The following is a 23,054-nucleotide window of genomic DNA, read 5'->3' as shown; positions in this document are numbered from 1 at the left end:
CCTGGTGGACGGTTGTGAGACGAGGAGATGAGCTGTGGCTTCTGGGCACGACTGTAGCGCTGCACCCTGGAGCCAAGAACACTGCACCTTGCTGGCGGCCCACGTGTTTAGTAGTGACGCAACTGCTAGGATGCAGCTGAACGTCCATCTTCTGAGAGCGAGAAAATTTCCGCAGTCGGCAGGACTCGAACCTACGCTCCCAGAGGGAATCTGATTTCAAGTCAGACGCCTTAACCACTCGGCCACGACTGCACGTCTCAGAAGCGTCTCTCGACAACTGAAACTCCCACCTTTGCAAGCAATCTCATGGCAGAAGGCAGCATGGGCTCACTCTTTTCTGTAGTGATTCCACTGCCAGCACATTAGACGTTACGAAAGTGTATTAATTTTCGCCCCGACAGGGACTAGAACCCAGGACCCTTTGGTTGAAAACCTAACGCTCTACCGACTGAGCTATCCGCACCCACGCACGAGCATTGTCATACAGCTGCGTCGTGTGCGAGTGATTCGCATGTCGTAATTGCTGGCTTGTGGCTCCAATGGCGACTTCACCGACTTCCCACTGACGCGCCGCTGACGCTAGTTTTCTGGCGTCTTAAGGGATGGACATACTTGCAAGTAGCTGCGAGATCATTGAAAAGAAACGCGGCGCCATTGCTTTTGCCGCACTCGACTGATTGAATTGCAATTCCTAAAAAGGAATGAACCTTCGCTCTGTCCAACAATTTCAAGCACGTGTGTGTACTCACGAACTCGGCGAAGGCGCGAGAAAATGACGGGGGCGCACTCGTGGGCCTGCGACGGCTTCCTGCAGTCACATCGTCAGTGCGAGGTGGACCGGTAGGCACAGGAAGCAGCGGCCGTCGTGAAACTCAGCATTCTTAAACGGAAATTTTCGTCTTGTTTAGAATGGCGTCATTGGTTTGCACGCTCATTCATGCGTGTGAAAGTATTTGCTGCTCTTTACGCAGAATCGCACGCAGCCGGCGGGATTCGAAACTACTTTCGAGTCAGACGCCTTAACCACTCGGCCACGGCTGCCCCGAACGCAGCGTTCTCCCGACACGTGCAAATTGAACCGTTTAAAGCACTGTGGTGTCAGAAAACGGCGTTGCTGCATTCTTTTCCGTAGTGTTTCCACCACTACCAGAGGAAACGCTACCAAATTATTAAAATTTCCGCCCGAACAGGGACTTGAACCCTGGACCCTTAGGTTAAAAGCCTAATGCTCTACCGACTGAGCTATCCGGGCTCACAACGCCTTATGAAACATCTCACGATGCACAACGACACATTGACTCATGTCCTTTACTGTTGTGCAATCGCTGCATGGAGCTGTTAGTAGTTAAACGTCGCCTGAATGCTGTCTGCAAACTTATCGCGCAAAGCTCGTAACAGACCATCGAACAATGTTGACACACGATGCAAAAACAAACTGCAGCAGTCGTTACGTCTCATACGTTGGAGTAGAGGATTTACGTGTTTTGTCGACACTCATCGGGCAATTGGAAAATTCACAAGCACTTCGAATGCAATGTTTCCCACGTTTTCGCTCATTTCACGGTTCCGCTGGAGACGTTCTTCACCTCCTGGCACAAAACAGGGAACGCAGTCGGTAGGACGTTTTTTTATTTTCTTACTTCTCAGAGAGTTGCCTACTGTGTTCCTCTTATGGCAAGCACTAGACAACCAGAACAGTTACAGAAGAGAGTCATGTCCGTTCTCGGCTCTAGTTACATTATCACAAAGTCAGAGCAATTCCATTGGCGTCGGCTGCAAAACGAAGCCGTGCCGAAACCCGGGATCGAACCAGGGACCTTTAGATCTTCAGTCTAACGCTCTCCCAACTGAGCTATTTCGGCTGACGTACAGCGCCCCTCTTTTGCACGTCTGCCCCGTTGTCAATTTCACAGTCATCTTCGTCTGAAAGAACACAGGGACGCCGAAAGGCGAACAGCAGATGCAGTAAAGTACCACACACATTTCTTCTGCTTCCATCGTCGTAACTAGCAAACATGTCGACTCGATTCATGTAATATTGACTTCGCTGATGCTAGAAAAGCTGTGCTATATCGATGCCACGTGCAACTAGTGTGCAGAGAACGAGGCAGAGGAAGGAGTGAGCCTCTCCAACGTGTGTGAGGCAGTATCTAGCAGATACACGCGGTAAAACGTTTGACTTGCGTTTGCTCATTAATTGCTACACGTCATCGTCTGCAAGCTAAAATAATCACATCTGCACTGCCCAGAGAGGCGACACTTGCACTGACACCTGGTGGACGGTTGTGAGACGAGGAGATGAGCTGTGGCTTCTGGGCACGACTGTAGCGCTGCACCCTGGAGCCAAGAACACTGCACCTTGCTGGCGGCCCACGTGTTTAGTAGTGACGCAACTGCTAGGATGCAGCTGAACGTCCATCTTCTGAGAGCGAGAAAATTTCCGCAGTCGGCAGGACTCGAACCTACGCTCCCAGAGGGAATCTGATTTCAAGTCAGACGCCTTAACCACTCGGCCACGACTGCACGTCTCAGAAGCGTCTCTCGACAACTGAAACTCCCACCTTTGCAAGCAATCTCATGGCAGAAGGCAGCATGGGCTCACTCTTTTCTGTAGTGATTCCACTGCCAGCACATTAGACGTTACGAAAGTGTATTAATTTTCGCCCCGACAGGGACTAGAACCCAGGACCCTTTGGTTGAAAACCTAACGCTCTACCGACTGAGCTATCCGCACCCACGCACGAGCATTGTCATACAGCTGCGTCGTGTGCGAGTGATTCGCATGTCGTAATTGCTGGCTTGTGGCTCCAATGGCGACTTCACCGACTTCCCACTGACGCGCCGCTGACGCTAGTTTTCTGGCGTCTTAAGGGATGGACATACTTGCAAGTAGCTGCGAGATCATTGAAAAGAAACGCGGCGCCATTGCTTTTGCCGCACTCGACTGATTGAATTGCAATTCCTAAAAAGGAATGAACCTTCGCTCTGTCCAACAATTTCAAGCACGTGTGTGTACTCACGAACTCGGCGAAGGCGCGAGAAAATGACGGGGGCGCACTCGTGGGCCTGCGACGGCTTCCTGCAGTCACATCGTCAGTGCGAGGTGGACCGGTAGGCACAGGAAGCAGCGGCCGTCGTGAAACTCAGCATTCTTAAACGGAAATTTTCGTCTTGTTTAGAATGGCGTCATTGGTTTGCACGCTCATTCATGCGTGTGAAAGTATTTGCTGCTCTTTACGCAGAATCGCACGCAGCCGGCGGGATTCGAAACTACTTTCGAGTCAGACGCCTTAACCACTCGGCCACGGCTGCCCCGAACGCAGCGTTCTCCCGACACGTGCAAATTGAACCGTTTAAAGCACTGTGGTGTCAGAAAACGGCGTTGCTGCATTCTTTTCCGTAGTGTTTCCACCACTACCAGAGGAAACGCTACCAAATTATTAAAATTTCCGCCCGAACAGGGACTTGAACCCTGGACCCTTAGGTTAAAAGCCTAATGCTCTACCGACTGAGCTATCCGGGCTCACAACGCCTTATGAAACATCTCACGATGCACAACGACACATTGACTCATGTCCTTTACTGTTGTGCAATCGCTGCATGGAGCTGTTAGTAGTTAAACGTCGCCTGAATGCTGTCTGCAAACTTATCGCGCAAAGCTCGTAACAGACCATCGAACAATGTTGACACACGATGCAAAAACAAACTGCAGCAGTCGTTACGTCTCATACGTTGGAGTAGAGGATTTACGTGTTTTGTCGACACTCATCGGGCAATTGGAAAATTCACAAGCACTTCGAATGCAATGTTTCCCACGTTTTCGCTCATTTCACGGTTCCGCTGGAGACGTTCTTCACCTCCTGGCACAAAACAGGGAACGCAGTCGGTAGGACGTTTTTTTATTTTCTTACTTCTCAGAGAGTTGCCTACTGTGTTCCTCTTATGGCAAGCACTAGACAACCAGAACAGTTACAGAAGAGAGTCATGTCCGTTCTCGGCTCTAGTTACATTATCACAAAGTCAGAGCAATTCCATTGGCGTCGGCTGCAAAACGAAGCCGTGCCGAAACCCGGGATCGAACCAGGGACCTTTAGATCTTCAGTCTAACGCTCTCCCAACTGAACTATTTCGGCTGACGTATAGCGCCCCTCTTTTGCACGTCTGCCCCGTTGTCAATTTCACAGTCATCTTCGTCTGAAAGAACACAGGGACGCCGAAAGGCGAACAGCAGATGCAGTAAAGTACCACACACATTTCTTCTGCTTCCATCGTCGTAACTAGCAAACATGTCGACTCGATTCATGTAATATTGACTTCGCTGATGCTAGAAAAGCTGTGCTATATCGATGCCACGTGCAACTAGTGTGCAGAGAACGAGGCAGAGGAAGGAGTGAGCCTCTCCAACGTGTGTGAGGCAGTATCTAGCAGATACACGCGGTAAAACGTTTGACTTGCGTTTGCTCATTAATTGCTACACGTCATCGTCTGCAAGCTAAAATAATCACATCTGCACTGCCCAGAGAGGCGACACTTGCACTGACACCTGGTGGACGGTTGTGAGACGAGGAGATGAGCTGTGGCTTCTGGGCACGACTGTAGCGCTGCACCCTGGAGCCAAGAACACTGCACCTTGCTGGCGGCCCACGTGTTTAGTAGTGACGCAACTGCTAGGATGCAGCTGAACGTCCATCTTCTGAGAGCGAGAAAATTTCCGCAGTCGGCAGGACTCGAACCTACGCTCCCAGAGGGAATCTGATTTCAAGTCAGACGCCTTAACCACTCGGCCACGACTGCACGTCTCAGAAGCGTCTCTCGACAACTGAAACTCCCACCTTTGCAAGCAATCTCATGGCAGAAGGCAGCATGGGCTCACTCTTTTCTGTAGTGATTCCACTGCCAGCACATTAGACGTTACGAAAGTGTATTAATTCTCGCCCCGACAGGGACTAGAACCCAGGACCCTTTGGTTGAAAACCTAACGCTCTACCGACTGAGCTATCCGCACCCACGCACGAGCATTGTCATACAGCTGCGTCGTGTGCGAGTGATTCGCATGTCGTAATTGCTGGCTTGTGGCTCCAATGGCGACTTCACCGACTTCCCACTGACGCGCCGCTGACGCTAGTTTTCTGGCGTCTTAAGGGATGGACATACTTGCAAGTAGCTGCGAGATCATTGAAAAGAAACGCGGCGCCATTGCTTTTGCCGCACTCGACTGATTGAATTGCAATTCCTAAAAAGGAATGAACCTTCGCTCTGTCCAACAATTTCAAGCACGTGTGTGTACTCACGAACTCGGCGAAGGCGCGAGAAAATGACGGGGGCGCACTCGTGGGCCTGCGACGGCTTCCTGCAGTCACATCGTCAGTGCGAGGTGGACCGGTAGGCACAGGAAGCAGCGGCCGTCGTGAAACTCAGCATTCTTAAACGGAAATTTTCGTCTTGTTTAGAATGGCGTCATTGGTTTGCACGCTCATTCATGCGTGTGAAAGTATTTGCTGCTCTTTACGCAGAATCGCACGCAGCCGGCGGGATTCGAAACTACTTTCGAGTCAGACGCCTTAACCACTCGGCCACGGCTGCCCCGAACGCAGCGTTCTCCCGACACGTGCAAATTGAACCGTTTAAAGCACTGTGGTGTCAGAAAACGGCGTTGCTGCATTCTTTTCCGTAGTGTTTCCACCACTACCAGAGGAAACGCTACCAAATTATTAAAATTTCCGCCCGAACAGGGACTTGAACCCTGGACCCTTAGGTTAAAAGCCTAATGCTCTACCGACTGAGCTATCCGGGCTCACAACGCCTTATGAAACATCTCACGATGCACAACGACACATTGACTCATGTCCTTTACTGTTGTGCAATCGCTGCATGGAGCTGTTAGTAGTTAAACGTCGCCTGAATGCTGTCTGCAAACTTATCGCGCAAAGCTCGTAACAGACCATCGAACAATGTTGACACACGATGCAAAAACAAACTGCAGCAGTCGTTACGTCTCATACGTTGGAGTAGAGGATTTACGTGTTTTGTCGACACTCATCGGGCAATTGGAAAATTCACAAGCACTTCGAATGCAATGTTTCCCACGTTTTCGCTCATTTCACGGTTCCGCTGGAGACGTTCTTCACCTCCTGGCACAAAACAGGGAACGCAGTCGGTAGGACGTTTTTTTATTTTCTTACTTCTCAGAGAGTTGCCTACTGTGTTCCTCTTATGGCAAGCACTAGACAACCAGAACAGTTACAGAAGAGAGTCATGTCCGTTCTCGGCTCTAGTTACATTATCACAAAGTCAGAGCAATTCCATTGGCGTCGGCTGCAAAACGAAGCCGTGCCGAAACCCGGGATCGAACCAGGGACCTTTAGATCTTCAGTCTAACGCTCTCCCAACTGAGCTATTTCGGCTGACGTATAGCGCCCCTCTTTTGCACGTCTGCCCCGTTGTCAATTTCACAGTCATCTTCGTCTGAAAGAACACAGGGACGCCGAAAGGCGAACAGCAGATGCAGTAAAGTACCACACACATTTCTTCTGCTTCCATCGTCGTAACTAGCAAACATGTCGACTCGATTCATGTAATATTGACTTCGCTGATGCTAGAAAAGCTGTGCTATATCGATGCCACGTGCAACTAGTGTGCAGAGAACGAGGCAGAGGAAGGAGTGAGCCTCTCCAACGTGTGTGAGGCAGTATCTAGCAGATACACGCGGTAAAACGTTTGACTTGCGTTTGCTCATTAATTGCTACACGTCATCGTCTGCAAGCTAAAATAATCACATCTGCACTGCCCAGAGAGGCGACACTTGCACTGACACCTGGTGGACGGTTGTGAGACGAGGAGATGAGCTGTGGCTTCTGGGCACGACTGTAGCGCTGCACCCTGGAGCCAAGAACACTGCACCTTGCTGGCGGCCCACGTGTTTAGTAGTGACGCAACTGCTAGGATGCAGCTGAACGTCCATCTTCTGAGAGCGAGAAAATTTCCGCAGTCGGCAGGACTCGAACCTACGCTCCCAGAGGGAATCTGATTTCAAGTCAGACGCCTTAACCACTCGGCCACGACTGCACGTCTCAGAAGCGTCTCTCGACAACTGAAACTCCCACCTTTGCAAGCAATCTCATGGCAGAAGGCAGCATGGGCTCACTCTTTTCTGTAGTGATTCCACTGCCAGCACATTAGACGTTACGAAAGTGTATTAATTTTCGCCCCGACAGGGACTAGAACCCAGGACCCTTTGGTTGAAAACCTAACGCTCTACCGACTGAGCTATCCGCACCCACGCACGAGCATTGTCATACAGCTGCGTCGTGTGCGAGTGATTCGCATGTCGTAATTGCTGGCTTGTGGCTCCAATGGCGACTTCACCGACTTCCCACTGACGCGCCGCTGACGCTAGTTTTCTGGCGTCTTAAGGGATGGACATACTTGCAAGTAGCTGCGAGATCATTGAAAAGAAACGCGGCGCCATTGCTTTTGCCGCACTCGACTGATTGAATTGCAATTCCTAAAAAGGAATGAACCTTCGCTCTGTCCAACAATTTCAAGCACGTGTGTGTACTCACGAACTCGGCGAAGGCGCGAGAAAATGACGGGGGCGCACTCGTGGGCCTGCGACGGCTTCCTGCAGTCACATCGTCAGTGCGAGGTGGACCGGTAGGCACAGGAAGCAGCGGCCGTCGTGAAACTCAGCATTCTTAAACGGAAATTTTCGTCTTGTTTAGAATGGCGTCATTGGTTTGCACGCTCATTCATGCGTGTGAAAGTATTTGCTGCTCTTTACGCAGAATCGCACGCAGCCGGCGGGATTCGAAACTACTTTCGAGTCAGACGCCTTAACCACTCGGCCACGGCTGCCCCGAACGCAGCGTTCTCCCGACACGTGCAAATTGAACCGTTTAAAGCACTGTGGTGTCAGAAAACGGCGTTGCTGCATTCTTTTCCGTAGTGTTTCCACCACTACCAGAGGAAACGCTACCAAATTATTAAAATTTCCGCCCGAACAGGGACTTGAACCCTGGACCCTTAGGTTAAAAGCCTAATGCTCTACCGACTGAGCTATCCGGGCTCACAACGCCTTATGAAACATCTCACGATGCACAACGACACATTGACTCATGTCCTTTACTGTTGTGCAATCGCTGCATGGAGCTGTTAGTAGTTAAACGTCGCCTGAATGCTGTCTGCAAACTTATCGCGCAAAGCTCGTAACAGACCATCGAACAATGTTGACACACGATGCAAAAACAAACTGCAGCAGTCGTTACGTCTCATACGTTGGAGTAGAGGATTTACGTGTTTTGTCGACACTCATCGGGCAATTGGAAAATTCACAAGCACTTCGAATGCAATGTTTCCCACGTTTTCGCTCATTTCACGGTTCCGCTGGAGACGTTCTTCACCTCCTGGCACAAAACAGGGAACGCAGTCGGTAGGACGTTTTTTTATTTTCTTACTTCTCAGAGAGTTGCCTACTGTGTTCCTCTTATGGCAAGCACTAGACAACCAGAACAGTTACAGAAGAGAGTCATGTCCGTTCTCGGCTCTAGTTACATTATCACAAAGTCAGAGCAATTCCATTGGCGTCGGCTGCAAAACGAAGCCGTGCCGAAACCCGGGATCGAACCAGGGACCTTTAGATCTTCAGTCTAACGCTCTCCCAACTGAACTATTTCGGCTGACGTATAGCGCCCCTCTTTTGCACGTCTGCCCCGTTGTCAATTTCACAGTCATCTTCGTCTGAAAGAACACAGGGACGCCGAAAGGCGAACAGCAGATGCAGTAAAGTACCACACACATTTCTTCTGCTTCCATCGTCGTAACTAGCAAACATGTCGACTCGATTCATGTAATATTGACTTCGCTGATGCTAGAAAAGCTGTGCTATATCGATGCCACGTGCAACTAGTGTGCAGAGAACGAGGCAGAGGAAGGAGTGAGCCTCTCCAACGTGTGTGAGGCAGTATCTAGCAGATACACGCGGTAAAACGTTTGACTTGCGTTTGCTCATTAATTGCTACACGTCATCGTCTGCAAGCTAAAATAATCACATCTGCACTGCCCAGAGAGGCGACACTTGCACTGACACCTGGTGGACGGTTGTGAGACGAGGAGATGAGCTGTGGCTTCTGGGCACGACTGTAGCGCTGCACCCTGGAGCCAAGAACACTGCACCTTGCTGGCGGCCCACGTGTTTAGTAGTGACGCAACTGCTAGGATGCAGCTGAACGTCCATCTTCTGAGAGCGAGAAAATTTCCGCAGTCGGCAGGACTCGAACCTACGCTCCCAGAGGGAATCTGATTTCAAGTCAGACGCCTTAACCACTCGGCCACGACTGCACGTCTCAGAAGCGTCTCTCGACAACTGAAACTCCCACCTTTGCAAGCAATCTCATGGCAGAAGGCAGCATGGGCTCACTCTTTTCTGTAGTGATTCCACTGCCAGCACATTAGACGTTACGAAAGTGTATTAATTTTCGCCCCGACAGGGACTAGAACCCAGGACCCTTTGGTTGAAAACCTAACGCTCTACCGACTGAGCTATCCGCACCCACGCACGAGCATTGTCATACAGCTGCGTCGTGTGCGAGTGATTCGCATGTCGTAATTGCTGGCTTGTGGCTCCAATGGCGACTTCACCGACTTCCCACTGACGCGCCGCTGACGCTAGTTTTCTGGCGTCTTAAGGGATGGACATACTTGCAAGTAGCTGCGAGATCATTGAAAAGAAACGCGGCGCCATTGCTTTTGCCGCACTCGACTGATTGAATTGCAATTCCTAAAAAGGAATGAACCTTCGCTCTGTCCAACAATTTCAAGCACGTGTGTGTACTCACGAACTCGGCGAAGGCGCGAGAAAATGACGGGGGCGCACTCGTGGGCCTGCGACGGCTTCCTGCAGTCACATCGTCAGTGCGAGGTGGACCGGTAGGCACAGGAAGCAGCGGCCGTCGTGAAACTCAGCATTCTTAAACGGAAATTTTCGTCTTGTTTAGAATGGCGTCATTGGTTTGCACGCTCATTCATGCGTGTGAAAGTATTTGCTGCTCTTTACGCAGAATCGCACGCAGCCGGCGGGATTCGAAACTACTTTCGAGTCAGACGCCTTAACCACTCGGCCACGGCTGCCCCGAACGCAGCGTTCTCCCGACACGTGCAAATTGAACCGTTTAAAGCACTGTGGTGTCAGAAAACGGCGTTGCTGCATTCTTTTCCGTAGTGTTTCCACCACTACCAGAGGAAACGCTACCAAATTATTAAAATTTCCGCCCGAACAGGGACTTGAACCCTGGACCCTTAGGTTAAAAGCCTAATGCTCTACCGACTGAGCTATCCGGGCTCACAACGCCTTATGAAACATCTCACGATGCACAACGACACATTGACTCATGTCCTTTACTGTTGTGCAATCGCTGCATGGAGCTGTTAGTAGTTAAACGTCGCCTGAATGCTGTCTGCAAACTTATCGCGCAAAGCTCGTAACAGACCATCGAACAATGTTGACACACGATGCAAAAACAAACTGCAGCAGTCGTTACGTCTCATACGTTGGAGTAGAGGATTTACGTGTTTTGTCGACACTCATCGGGCAATTGGAAAATTCACAAGCACTTCGAATGCAATGTTTCCCACGTTTTCGCTCATTTCACGGTTCCGCTGGAGACGTTCTTCACCTCCTGGCACAAAACAGGGAACGCAGTCGGTAGGACGTTTTTTTATTTTCTTACTTCTCAGAGAGTTGCCTACTGTGTTCCTCTTATGGCAAGCACTAGACAACCAGAACAGTTACAGAAGAGAGTCATGTCCGTTCTCGGCTCTAGTTACATTATCACAAAGTCAGAGCAATTCCATTGGCGTCGGCTGCAAAACGAAGCCGTGCCGAAACCCGGGATCGAACCAGGGACCTTTAGATCTTCAGTCTAACGCTCTCCCAACTGAACTATTTCGGCTGACGTATAGCGCCCCTCTTTTGCACGTCTGCCCCGTTGTCAATTTCACAGTCATCTTCGTCTGAAAGAACACAGGGACGCCGAAAGGCGAACAGCAGATGCAGTAAAGTACCACACACATTTCTTCTGCTTCCATCGTCGTAACTAGCAAACATGTCGACTCGATTCATGTAATATTGACTTCGCTGATGCTAGAAAAGCTGTGCTATATCGATGCCACGTGCAACTAGTGTGCAGAGAACGAGGCAGAGGAAGGAGTGAGCCTCTCCAACGTGTGTGAGGCAGTATCTAGCAGATACACGCGGTAAAACGTTTGACTTGCGTTTGCTCATTAATTGCTACACGTCATCGTCTGCAAGCTAAAATAATCACATCTGCACTGCCCAGAGAGGCGACACTTGCACTGACACCTGGTGGACGGTTGTGAGACGAGGAGATGAGCTGTGGCTTCTGGGCACGACTGTAGCGCTGCACCCTGGAGCCAAGAACACTGCACCTTGCTGGCGGCCCACGTGTTTAGTAGTGACGCAACTGCTAGGATGCAGCTGAACGTCCATCTTCTGAGAGCGAGAAAATTTCCGCAGTCGGCAGGACTCGAACCTACGCTCCCAGAGGGAATCTGATTTCAAGTCAGACGCCTTAACCACTCGGCCACGACTGCACGTCTCAGAAGCGTCTCTCGACAACTGAAACTCCCACCTTTGCAAGCAATCTCATGGCAGAAGGCAGCATGGGCTCACTCTTTTCTGTAGTGATTCCACTGCCAGCACATTAGACGTTACGAAAGTGTATTAATTTTCGCCCCGACAGGGACTAGAACCCAGGACCCTTTGGTTGAAAACCTAACGCTCTACCGACTGAGCTATCCGCACCCACGCACGAGCATTGTCATACAGCTGCGTCGTGTGCGAGTGATTCGCATGTCGTAATTGCTGGCTTGTGGCTCCAATGGCGACTTCACCGACTTCCCACTGACGCGCCGCTGACGCTAGTTTTCTGGCGTCTTAAGGGATGGACATACTTGCAAGTAGCTGCGAGATCATTGAAAAGAAACGCGGCGCCATTGCTTTTGCCGCACTCGACTGATTGAATTGCAATTCCTAAAAAGGAATGAACCTTCGCTCTGTCCAACAATTTCAAGCACGTGTGTGTACTCACGAACTCGGCGAAGGCGCGAGAAAATGACGGGGGCGCACTCGTGGGCCTGCGACGGCTTCCTGCAGTCACATCGTCAGTGCGAGGTGGACCGGTAGGCACAGGAAGCAGCGGCCGTCGTGAAACTCAGCATTCTTAAACGGAAATTTTCGTCTTGTTTAGAATGGCGTCATTGGTTTGCACGCTCATTCATGCGTGTGAAAGTATTTGCTGCTCTTTACGCAGAATCGCACGCAGCCGGCGGGATTCGAAACTACTTTCGAGTCAGACGCCTTAACCACTCGGCCACGGCTGCCCCGAACGCAGCGTTCTCCCGACACGTGCAAATTGAACCGTTTAAAGCACTGTGGTGTCAGAAAACGGCGTTGCTGCATTCTTTTCCGTAGTGTTTCCACCACTACCAGAGGAAACGCTACCAAATTATTAAAATTTCCGCCCGAACAGGGACTTGAACCCTGGACCCTTAGGTTAAAAGCCTAATGCTCTACCGACTGAGCTATCCGGGCTCACAATGCCTTATGAAACATCTCACGATGCACAACGACACATTGACTCATGTCCTTTACTGTTGTGCAATCGCTGCATGGAGCTGTTAGTAGTTAAACGTCGCCTGAATGCTGTCTGCAAACTTATCGCGCAAAGCTCGTAACAGACCATCGAACAATGTTGACACACGATGCAAAAACAAACTGCAGCAGTCGTTACGTCTCATACGTTGGAGTAGAGGATTTACGTGTTTTGTCGACACTCATCGGGCAATTGGAAAATTCACAAGCACTTCGAATGCAATGTTTCTCACGTTTTCGCTCATTTCACGGTTCCGCTGGAGACGTTCTTCACCTCCTGGCACAAAACAGGGAACGCAGTCGGTAGGACGTTTTTTTATTTTCTTACTTCTCAGAGAGTTGCCTACTGTGTTCCTCTTATGGCAAGCACTAGACAACCAGAACAGTTACAGAAGAGAGTCATGTCCGTTCTCGGCTCTAGTTACATTATCACAAAGTCAGAGCAATTCCATTGGCGTCGGCTGCAAAACGAAGCCGTGCCGAAACCCGGGATCGAACCAGGGACCTTTAGATCTTCAGTCTAACGCTCTCCCAACTGAGCTATTTCGGCTGACGTATAGCGCCCTTCTTTTGCACGTCTGCCCTGTTGTCAATTTCACAGTCATCTTCGTCTGAAAGAACACAGGGACGCCGAAAGGCGAACAGCAGATGCAGTAAAGTACCACACACATTTCTTCTGCTTCCATCGTCGTAACTAGCAAACATGTCGACTCGATTCATGTAATATTGACTTCGCTGATGCTAGAAAAGCTGTGCTATATCGATGCCACGTGCAACTAGTGTGCAGAGAACGAGGCAGAGGAAGGAGTGAGCCTCTCCAACGTGTGTGAGGCAGTATCTAGCAGATACACGCGGTAAAACGTTTGACTTGCGTTTGCTCATTAATTGCTACACGTCATCGTCTGCAAGCTAAAATAATCACATCTGCACTGCCCAGAGAGGCGACACTTGCACTGACACCTGGTGGACGGTTGTGAGACGAGGAGATGAGCTGTGGCTTCTGGGCACGACTGTAGCGCTGCACCCTGGAGCCAAGAACACTGCACCTTGCTGGCGGCCCACGTGTTTAGTAGTGACGCAACTGCTAGGATGCAGCTGAACGTCCATCTTCTGAGAGCGAGAAAATTTCCGCAGTCGGCAGGACTCGAACCTACGCTCCCAGAGGGAATCTGATTTCAAGTCAGACGCCTTAACCACTTTTTTTTTTTTTGTTTTTTTTTTGTTTTTGTTTTTTTTTTTTTTTTTTTTTTTTTTTTTGATATATAAGCAGCTTTGAATTTGCGAGCTATCCCCGAATTCTCACTTCATCACACTGAATCTTGCAGCCCTCGACCAGATAATTGATTTGGCGCACTGCTGCTGCTGGGAGTGTCCACATTGCCGTTCTCCAAATCTCTCGACTGTTTCGCCCTTACGATCGGCGACGACCGTCAGGCCACCAAAAGTTTGCGGTCTGCAATTTCTTGTCCTAGTGCACAGCTTGTGGGATAACGTGGCTCGACTGCGAAATGCGCCTTTCGGCTCCACTCTCTGGCTACAGTTTGCTGTTGTTCACAGTGGCACTGGCGTTGCCCATGGGGCTTCATGTAAGGCGACTGCACGTCGCTCGGCCAACAGCGGCCTACTGCAGACCGACACTTAAGAGACACAAAATACAAATCGACATCGAGAGACAGGCCCTGTCATATGGCACTCGCGACGTATACGCTCAAATTGAATGTAAATAAAACGTCTTTTGTAGTGGGCGTCGCTCCACTGCAGTGTCACACATGGTGAATAAATAGGAAAACAGTAGAACGTCTGTGTAGGGCCATGATTTCACCTACAGTGCCACCTGCCTGAATGTGTATAAGCATCTGTGGCATCACTCCTTCGCAGCCAAATTGCCACACTAGCTGTGTATCTCTAACAAAGTTGATGTATGTCCTCACCTCGGTGACGGTTAAAACGATTTCGCCCCCGGGTGGGCTCGAACCACCAACCTTTCGGTTAACAGCCGAACGCGCTAGCCGATTGCGCCACTTTTTTTTTTTCTTTTTTTTATGAGACTTCCTTCTCAGTCATAAAATGAATGTATAAGAAAAACAATTTATCTTTAACCCTGCGATACTGGCTTTCGGCTTCGGCTTCTTCTGTGCAATAAACAAAATAGCCTTCTTTGCCAGCAGAGGATAAGTGATTCTAATATGAAACTGTAAAATTGTACTTCTCCCCAATTGTTTTTGTTTAAGCGTCGTTTCGCTTAAATAAACGATTTTTGTTTATCTCGTTGGCTTGTCAACCAATGCCCAGCCGCTCGAATACAATTTTAAGCATATTGCCGTAGTTTTTCTTGTGGTCTTTATATTTCAGGGCGTTATAAAAAGCACACTTCAAGTACATGTAAAAATCAGTGGAATTGTCATTTCCCAGGTGATTAATTACGTAATTCACATAGTGTCCCATTAACCAATGGACCGAGTTGTTTTTTGCTGCTGGAAAATAGCAAGTCTGAGGCCTGAGGAATGTAACAGGGGGAAAATTTTCCACCGAAGATCTCGTAAGAAAAGCCAGTTGTTCCCTAATCCAATTACAGAGTTGTAGATTGCCACCGCACGTGAATCTGTGCACTAACGTGTCGATCAATTTACATTTGAGACATAGGTTCGTGTCGCTAACGCCGATTGCATGTAACCTTTCATTGGTGCTTACGGTCTCATTCACTGTTTTATACCACGCTGACTTGACGTCCGATGGTAGACCACGCATATTAATATTTTTCCATATGGCGTCCCAATCAGTGTGTGGGTATTTACTTTCCAATTTGTTTCTCCCCTCCATTTTCTTTCGATGGGACAGAATATCGCGGGCCGTGATCCGTCGTGAGTTAATGATGACACCGCCTAGATAGCTGAATTCCACAAAATATACACGAACGTACTGGAGCCGGTTATTTATTTTTTGCACATTCACCGGCGCCTGTAAACTGGCAGGCCTGACAACTTCAAATAATTTAGTTGTAATGCTATCAGCGTGGTCGCTAAGGATAGTGGCGGTCCTTTTTATAAAAAGCGCAGACGCCTTATTTCTGATGTCAACTAACCCCAAACCTCCATTCCTGGGATCTAAGGTCGCAGTTTTTGCGTCGACTCTGAATATATCCCCTCTCCAAAGATAGCTGGCAATGGTAGACATTATCTTTTTTCCAATCATTTTCGGTAGTGGGAAGATCTGTGCTATAAAGTAACTCCTGGAGAGAATGCAGTGGTTAATGAAAATCACCCTCTGAACTTGGTTCATGTTACGGTGGAGGTTTTCTCTTGTTGTTCCAAGAAGTTGTCCCGACGTATTTCTCCAATTGATAGCTGCCATTTTTAACGGACAAGGTGTCAGTGTTATTCCTAGTGCTTTGCATTGGGTGACCATTGTGGCCCAGGCTAAGGTGGTATGTTGAAAACCCCGCAGGTTTAGGAGTTTGCTTTTGTTTGCGTTGACACCTGCTCCGGAGACTCTACAGTACTTTTTAATTAGCGTTTCCAATTTCAAAATGTCGTCGGGATTTCGCAGGACGACTCCGACATCATCGGCATAGGCGTTTATGACTGTTCGGTGACCAGATAATGTGATGCCAGTTAGAGTGGCATGAACACTGCGGAGGAAAGGTTCTAATGAAAGCACGAATAGGAACATGGAGAGGGGGCTTCCTTGAGGAACGCCGCGCCTGATCTGAATCTGCTTTGTCCTCTGGCAGTTAACTGATATACAAGCGCTGATGCCTGTTGCAACATTTCTGATCACACTTACGACTCGCTCATTAAAACCTATTTTGTTCAGTGTGGCACTAAGGAATCTATGATCCACACGATCAAATGCTTTCTGGAAGTCAATAAACATGATAGCACATTTTATGGTGGTCACAGCAGTGATTGCAATTATATCTCTATATTCAGCTATGCTTTTGAAAATGCTCTTGGTAGGCACACAGGACTGGTATGGACTTACTATCTTTTTGGCCAACTGTGAGAGTCTGTTGTTTAAAATTCTGCCGATGATTTTATAATCGGAGTTTAACAGGGAGATAGGAAGAAAGTTGTTGAGGTTTCTTTTTGCAGCATTTTTTGGGATTAGTACTATTGTGCTCTCTTTAAAAACAGCAGGTAAATGCTTTCCCTGAAGCACCTCGTTCGTCATTCGGGTAAACATGTCACCAATCAGTGGCCAGTATCGTTTATAAAATTCAACAGGCAAACCATCCGGTCCCGGCGATTTCCTCAGAGGAGATTTGCAGATGATTCTGTGGATATCTTCGTTAGTACACTCAACGAGAAGGTCTTCGTTTTCCTCGTCCGAGACCTGTGGAGCTATGAAACTAAGGAACTCATCGAAGGACTCTTCACATACCGGGTTGGCAGTGTATAGGTCTTCGTAATATTTGTGCACTGCATTGACGATGTCTCTCTGAGTCGTGAGTGTCTCGCCAGTTTCAGACTGAAGTCCATCAATGAAGGTGCGTCTCCTGTTTCTTTCGTGCTTCAGTAGATGGTACAAGGAAGCATGTTCATCCTCCACGACTGTCTTAGCCTTGGATTTTAATTTCAGACCCTCCATCTGCTGTCTTTTAAGACTGAGCAATTTGGCCTTAGTTTGCTTGATATCTGCCAGACGGACGTTGGAAGTGTTTGCCTGCTCATATAAATTTCGCAGCATGGTATAATAAAATTCTACGGAATTTTTCAAGTCTTTCGATCGTTGTACACTATACTGGATGAGAACTTTTCTCAGTTTAGGCTTTGCCCTGTTGCACCACCAGTCTAGTACTGAGACGTGTCTATCTGCAGAGCGGAGGCACAATGCCCACGCTTCTGTCAAACTTTCTTCTAATCCGTCGTCCTGCATCAGTGACGTATTAAGGTGCCATGAACTTCTAAAACGGCGAGTGGGTTGCGCAGTAAGGTTGATGGAAGCTAGCACGGAGCTATGATCAGAAAAGTAAACTGGAATCGTCTCTGCTTTAATGAAGGAGCTAACTAGACTTTGCGATATGTAGAGTCTGTCGATCCTGCTACGTGAGTGAGGACCTAGGAATGTAAATGCCACAAATGTGGGATACATTATTTCCCAAGCATCTTTAAGCTGTAAAACAGTGACGAAACGCTTCAGTTCAGTGCAGTTATTAAAATTCGGAACCTGGTCTTTCTTATTTATCACACAATTAAAATCACCGCCTATTATAAGATCTTTTGGGTTTTTCCGTAATAAATAAATGATTTCTTCTTTATAGAACTGTGCTCTTTCCATTCTATTGGATGTGCCAGAAGGGGCATACAGATTGATAAGGGTAGAACCAAAGACTTTTATACCTATCGCTCTGCCGGAGTCCAACCTCTCGATATCCGAGACAGGAATCCCCTCCCTGACTAAAATTGCTGTACCGACGTTGGTGTCAAGTGAGACATTTAAAATCGCCAAATATCCAGGCACTGTAAGATTAGTCAGCACTACTTCCTGTAGGAAAGCAATGTCCGTCCCTGACTCATATAAATAATCCTTGAGCGCTGTAACTTTAGTCACGGATGTAATCCTGTTAATATTGATAGTCGTAATTGTATATGCCTGGGACATTTAGTTTGCATAAAAAGTAAATAAGTGATTAAAAAGATAACAAAATATTAGTAAAAAAAAGAAAAGAGATGTGCAGCTTCTAGAAGGGAGAAACGACTCCGCTTAAACAAACATCTAAAAGAATAGTCAGTATTTGAAGCTCGGTAAACACTTCATCTGGTTCCTCTGAAATATGACTAAGACAGTAGTACAATTAGAAATGAAACTGGTTCAACAAAATCCTTTTTTTTTTTTCATCTTACAGCCTCATTTTGGTGCAGGATTCCGAACATCTCGGGTTTTAGTTTTACCGAGGGGCTTTGCATCACTAATGTCACTTGAAGGTACCTCCTTAGGTCTTTCCGTGATGATTTCATACAAGACGTTCTTGGCCGTCGCTTCCTCTTGTGCTGGTTGTTGTTTGCTTTGGTTACGGGAAGCTTTGAGAGTAGGTTGCGGTTTGAGTCGGCGTCTTCGGACATCTTGGTTCAACGCGCCGTCATTCGGATTGTCTATCTTTACCACCGTTGTGACCGAAGCTGCCTCAACAGCGTCCTTTTTACGAGTGCCATTTCCTTGTTCTTCCGTCACTAGCTCCAGAGCACTGACTGAGTCGGCGGTTTGTGGGTCTGTAAGTTCTTGAGTTGGGTTCCGCTCCGTCACCTCTTGTGCGTCGGAGTGCGCCTCTTCCGTCTCCGCGACAATCGTTACTGCGTCCCCTCCGTGGACCGTTTGTACCTGTTCAGCCGCCGACAGCGGCCGGGTTGCCTCAGCGGCTGTCGTCACGTCAAGACATGTACTGTTTGTTTCCTCGAGCACATCCGCATTACACTGCTTCTGCTTGCGGGTGGAAGGCGAATTACGGGCGGACTCGCCGTCCGATCCGTCATCGGTCGTTTCCAACGGTCGCTTCTTATTCTGGAGATCGCAATCGGGAACAGAAGGGTGTGATGTAATGACGCTCATGGGAGGGAACTCCGTAGTAGTTATGGCGGGCACTGCAGAAGTACATGCACCACTGTCGTTAACCGAAAGAAGGGAAGTGCTATTTGGTAAGACATCGCTGAGGGTCAGTTTTTGACGCTGTGTTAGATTGTTCCGAAGAACAAAAACACGGCGCGGACAATCTTGTCGGAAATGACCTGTCTCATTGCAAATATTGCACGTGCGCTCCTGACCAGAATACACAACATGTGCTTTATGGCCTGCAACGGATATATGGGACGGAATGTTGGCTTTCACCTCCATTTCAACGGATCTAATGCCATTAAAACACTGTATCTTGTATAGCTTCGACCATCTTTCGTTATAGATAGATTTAACTTCGCCATATTTAGATAGAGCGTCCTTGATCAACTGATTATCAATTTCAATTGGAACATTCAAAATCCTGACATTGGTGTACATGATATCAGCTTTTCGTACAGAGACATTACTTTTGGAACCGTCTCGATGAACAAATTCGACGGAATTACCCCATTTTGCAAGCAACTTATCGACTGTCACTGAGTTCAGAAATTTAACAAAAACACAGTATTTTTCAGCATCTAATTGCGTGGTATGAACAGAGTCAGAATTTATACCGATTACCTCAGTCAGCCAATCGTGGATTTCCAGCGCAGTGGGTTGGACCGGCCGTGTTTCTTTCTCGAACGAGAAGACTAAAGTATTCTTCCTGACGGTGTCAGACATGGTCGTCGGTTCCGACGAAATTCCGGCAACAACCGAAATTGCGGCGAAGCACGAAACGTGGAACGGACGAAAGCACTATAAAAACACTTATCAGAGACACCACTCAAAAAATAACAGCGAAAATGTACAGCTAACTTCACGTAAACACCAAACACCGGCGATAGCGCTAACGTACGCGGAGTAAACAACAAGCACGTCCGACCGCGGCGACGGCTAAAGCCAGAACGTCGGCCACGACTGCACGTCTCAGAAGCGTCTCTCGACAACTGAAACTCCCACCTTTGCAAGCAATCTCATGGCAGAAGGCAGCATGGGCTCACTCTTTTCTGTAGTGATTCCACTGCCAGCACATTAGACGTTACGAAAGTGTATTAATTCTCGCCCCGACAGGGACTAGAACCCAGGACCCTTTGGTTGAAAACCTAACGCTCTACCGACTGAGCTATCCGCACCCACGCACGAGCATTGTCATACAGCTGCGTCGTGTGCGAGTGATTCGCATGTCGTAATTGCTGGCTTGTGGCTCCAATGGCGACTTCACCGACTTCCCACTGACGCGCCGCTGACGCTAGTTTTCTGGCGTCTTAAGGGATGGACATACTTGCAAGTAGCTGCGAGATCATTGAAAAGAAACGCGGCGCCATTGCTTTTGCCGCACTCGACTGATTGAATTGCAATTCCTAAAAAGGAATGAACCTTCGCTCTGTCCAACAATTTCAAGCACGTGTGTGTACTCACGAACTCGGCGAAGGCGCGAGAAAATGACGGGGGCGCACTCGTGGGCCTGCGACGGCTTCCTGCAGTCACATCGTCAGTGCGAGGTGGACCGGTAGGCACAGGAAGCAGCGGCCGTCGTGAAACTCAGCATTCTTAAACGGAAATTTTCGTCTTGTTTAGAATGGCGTCATTGGTTTGCACGCTCATTCATGCGTGTGAAAGTATTTGCTGCTCTTTACGCAGAATCGCACGCAGCCGGCGGGATTCGAAACTACTTTCGAGTCAGACGCCTTAACCACTCGGCCACGGCTGCCCCGAACGCAGCGTTCTCCCAACACGTGCAAATTGAACCGTTTAAAGCACTGTGGTGTCAGAAAACGGCGTTGCTGCATTCTTTTCCGTAGTGTTTCCACCACTACCAGAGGAAACGCTACCAAATTATTAAAATTTCCGCCCGAACAGGGACTTGAACCCTGGACCCTTAGGTTAAAAGCCTAATGCTCTACCGACTGAGCTATCCGGGCTCACAATGCCTTATGAAACATCTCACGATGCACAACGACACATTGACTCATGTCCTTTACTGTTGTGCAATCGCTGCATGGAGCTGTTAGTAGTTAAACGTCGCCTGAATGCTGTCTGCAAACTTATCGCGCAAAGCTCGTAACAGACCATCGAACAATGTTGACACACGATGCAAAAACAAACTGCAGCAGTCGTTACGTCTCATACGTTGGAGTAGAGGATTTACGTGTTTTGTCGACACTCATCGGGCAATTGGAAAATTCACAAGCACTTCGAATGCAATGTTTCTCACGTTTTCGCTCATTTCACGGTTCCGCTGGAGACGTTCTTCACCTCCTGGCACAAAACAGGGAACGCAGTCGGTAGGACGTTTTTTTATTTTCTTACTTCTCAGAGAGTTGCCTACTGTGTTCCTCTTATGGCAAGCACTAGACAACCAGAACAGTTACAGAAGAGAGTCATGTCCGTTCTCGGCTCTAGTTACATTATCACAAAGTCAGAGCAATTCCATTGGCGTCGGGTGCAAAACGAAGCCGTGCCGAAACCCGGGATCGAACCAGGGACCTTTAGATCTTCAGTCTAACGCTCTCCCAACTGAGCTATTTCGGCTGACGTATAGCGCCCCTCTTTTGCACGTCTGCCCCGTTGTCAATTTCACAGTCATCTTCGTCTGAAAGAACACAGGGACGCCGAAAGGCGAACAGCAGATGCAGTAAAGTACCACACACATTTCTTCTGCTTCCATCGTCGTAACTAGCAAACATGTCGACTCGATTCATGTAATATTGACTTCGCTGATGCTAGAAAAGCTGTGCTATATCGATGCCACGTGCAACTAGTGTGCAGAGAACGAGGCAGAGGAAGGAGTGAGCCTCTCCAACGTGTGTGAGGCAGTATCTAGCAGATACACGCGGTAAAACGTTTGACTTGCGTTTGCTCATTAATTGCTACACGTCATCGTCTGCAAGCTAAAATAATCACATCTGCACTGCCCAGACAGGCGACACTTGCACTGACACCTGGTGGACGGTTGTGAGACGAGGAGATGAGCTGTGGCTTCTGGGCACGACTGTAGCGCTGCACCCTGGAGCCAAGAACACTGCACCTTGCTGGCGGCCCACGTGTTTAGTAGTGACGCAACTGCTAGGATGCAGCTGAACGTCCATCTTCTGAGAGCGAGAAAATTTCCGCAGTCGGCAGGACTCGAACCTACGCTCCCAGAGGGAATCTGATTTCAAGTCAGACGCCTTAACCACTCGGCCACGACTGCACGTCTCAGAAGCGTCTCTCGACAACTGAAACTCCCACCTTTGCAAGCAATCTCATGGCAGAAGGCAGCATGGGCTCACTCTTTTCTGTAGTGATTCCACTGCCAGCACATTAGACGTTACGAAAGTGTATTAATTTTCGCCCCGACAGGGACTAGAACCCAGGACCCTTTGGTTGAAAACCTAACGCTCTACCGACTGAGCTATCCGCACCCACGCACGAGCATTGTCATACAGCTGCGTCGTGTGCGAGTGATTCGCATGTCGTAATTGCTGGCTTGTGGCTCCAATGGCGACTTCACCGACTTCCCACTGACGCGCCGCTGACGCTAGTTTTCTGGCGTCTTAAGGGATGGACATACTTGCAAGTAGCTGCGAGATCATTGAAAAGAAACGCGGCGCCATTGCTTTTGCCGCACTCGACTGATTGAATTGCAATTCCTAAAAAGGAATGAACCTTCGCTCTGTCCAACAATTTCAAGCACGTGTGTGTACTCACGAACTCGGCGAAGGCGCGAGAAAATGACGGGGGCGCACTCGTGGGCCTGCGACGGCTTCCTGCAGTCACATCGTCAGTGCGAGGTGGACCGGTAGGCACAGGAAGC

General features: G+C 48.7%; 21 non-coding genes across 21 annotated transcripts; all 21 read right to left on the bottom strand.

The window, feature by feature from the left end:
• Positions 1-170: 170 nt before the first annotated feature.
• On the bottom strand, positions 171-252 carry Trnas-uga (transfer RNA serine (anticodon UGA)). Its single transcript has one exon. It is a non-coding gene; the product is annotated as a tRNA-Ser (tRNA).
• A 927-nt stretch (positions 253-1,179) lies between these two features.
• Positions 1,180-1,252, bottom strand: Trnak-uuu (transfer RNA lysine (anticodon UUU)). The gene has a single exon. It is a non-coding gene; the product is annotated as a tRNA-Lys (tRNA).
• A 537-nt stretch (positions 1,253-1,789) lies between these two features.
• Positions 1,790-1,862, bottom strand: Trnaf-gaa (transfer RNA phenylalanine (anticodon GAA)). The gene has a single exon. It is a non-coding gene; the product is annotated as a tRNA-Phe (tRNA).
• Positions 1,863-2,441: 579 nt separating this feature from the next.
• Positions 2,442-2,523, bottom strand: Trnas-uga (transfer RNA serine (anticodon UGA)). The gene has a single exon. It is a non-coding gene; the product is annotated as a tRNA-Ser (tRNA).
• Positions 2,524-3,450: 927 nt separating this feature from the next.
• Positions 3,451-3,523, bottom strand: Trnak-uuu (transfer RNA lysine (anticodon UUU)). Its single transcript has one exon. It is a non-coding gene; the product is annotated as a tRNA-Lys (tRNA).
• Positions 3,524-4,060: 537 nt separating this feature from the next.
• On the bottom strand, positions 4,061-4,133 carry Trnaf-gaa (transfer RNA phenylalanine (anticodon GAA)). Its single transcript has one exon. It is a non-coding gene; the product is annotated as a tRNA-Phe (tRNA).
• Positions 4,134-4,712: 579 nt separating this feature from the next.
• Positions 4,713-4,794, bottom strand: Trnas-uga (transfer RNA serine (anticodon UGA)). Its single transcript has one exon. It is a non-coding gene; the product is annotated as a tRNA-Ser (tRNA).
• Positions 4,795-5,721: 927 nt separating this feature from the next.
• On the bottom strand, positions 5,722-5,794 carry Trnak-uuu (transfer RNA lysine (anticodon UUU)). The gene has a single exon. It is a non-coding gene; the product is annotated as a tRNA-Lys (tRNA).
• A 537-nt stretch (positions 5,795-6,331) lies between these two features.
• On the bottom strand, positions 6,332-6,404 carry Trnaf-gaa (transfer RNA phenylalanine (anticodon GAA)). Its single transcript has one exon. It is a non-coding gene; the product is annotated as a tRNA-Phe (tRNA).
• Positions 6,405-6,983: 579 nt separating this feature from the next.
• Trnas-uga (transfer RNA serine (anticodon UGA)) lies at positions 6,984-7,065 on the bottom strand. Its single transcript has one exon. It is a non-coding gene; the product is annotated as a tRNA-Ser (tRNA).
• A 927-nt stretch (positions 7,066-7,992) lies between these two features.
• Positions 7,993-8,065, bottom strand: Trnak-uuu (transfer RNA lysine (anticodon UUU)). The gene has a single exon. It is a non-coding gene; the product is annotated as a tRNA-Lys (tRNA).
• A 537-nt stretch (positions 8,066-8,602) lies between these two features.
• Trnaf-gaa (transfer RNA phenylalanine (anticodon GAA)) lies at positions 8,603-8,675 on the bottom strand. The gene has a single exon. It is a non-coding gene; the product is annotated as a tRNA-Phe (tRNA).
• A 579-nt stretch (positions 8,676-9,254) lies between these two features.
• Positions 9,255-9,336, bottom strand: Trnas-uga (transfer RNA serine (anticodon UGA)). Its single transcript has one exon. It is a non-coding gene; the product is annotated as a tRNA-Ser (tRNA).
• A 927-nt stretch (positions 9,337-10,263) lies between these two features.
• Positions 10,264-10,336, bottom strand: Trnak-uuu (transfer RNA lysine (anticodon UUU)). The gene has a single exon. It is a non-coding gene; the product is annotated as a tRNA-Lys (tRNA).
• Positions 10,337-10,873: 537 nt separating this feature from the next.
• Trnaf-gaa (transfer RNA phenylalanine (anticodon GAA)) lies at positions 10,874-10,946 on the bottom strand. Its single transcript has one exon. It is a non-coding gene; the product is annotated as a tRNA-Phe (tRNA).
• A 579-nt stretch (positions 10,947-11,525) lies between these two features.
• On the bottom strand, positions 11,526-11,607 carry Trnas-uga (transfer RNA serine (anticodon UGA)). Its single transcript has one exon. It is a non-coding gene; the product is annotated as a tRNA-Ser (tRNA).
• Positions 11,608-12,534: 927 nt separating this feature from the next.
• Trnak-uuu (transfer RNA lysine (anticodon UUU)) lies at positions 12,535-12,607 on the bottom strand. The gene has a single exon. It is a non-coding gene; the product is annotated as a tRNA-Lys (tRNA).
• A 537-nt stretch (positions 12,608-13,144) lies between these two features.
• On the bottom strand, positions 13,145-13,217 carry Trnaf-gaa (transfer RNA phenylalanine (anticodon GAA)). The gene has a single exon. It is a non-coding gene; the product is annotated as a tRNA-Phe (tRNA).
• Positions 13,218-21,107: 7,890 nt separating this feature from the next.
• On the bottom strand, positions 21,108-21,180 carry Trnak-uuu (transfer RNA lysine (anticodon UUU)). The gene has a single exon. It is a non-coding gene; the product is annotated as a tRNA-Lys (tRNA).
• Positions 21,181-21,717: 537 nt separating this feature from the next.
• On the bottom strand, positions 21,718-21,790 carry Trnaf-gaa (transfer RNA phenylalanine (anticodon GAA)). The gene has a single exon. It is a non-coding gene; the product is annotated as a tRNA-Phe (tRNA).
• A 579-nt stretch (positions 21,791-22,369) lies between these two features.
• On the bottom strand, positions 22,370-22,451 carry Trnas-uga (transfer RNA serine (anticodon UGA)). Its single transcript has one exon. It is a non-coding gene; the product is annotated as a tRNA-Ser (tRNA).
• Positions 22,452-23,054: the final 603 nt, after the last annotated feature.

The sequence above is a fragment of the Schistocerca gregaria genome, unplaced genomic scaffold (assembly GCF_023897955.1).
Source record: "Schistocerca gregaria isolate iqSchGreg1 unplaced genomic scaffold, iqSchGreg1.2 ptg000445l, whole genome shotgun sequence".
Lineage (NCBI taxonomy): Eukaryota > Metazoa > Arthropoda > Insecta > Orthoptera > Acrididae > Schistocerca > Schistocerca gregaria.
The sequence above is the reverse complement of the archived record's forward strand: the minus strand, read 5'-3'. Positions and strand labels throughout refer to the sequence as shown.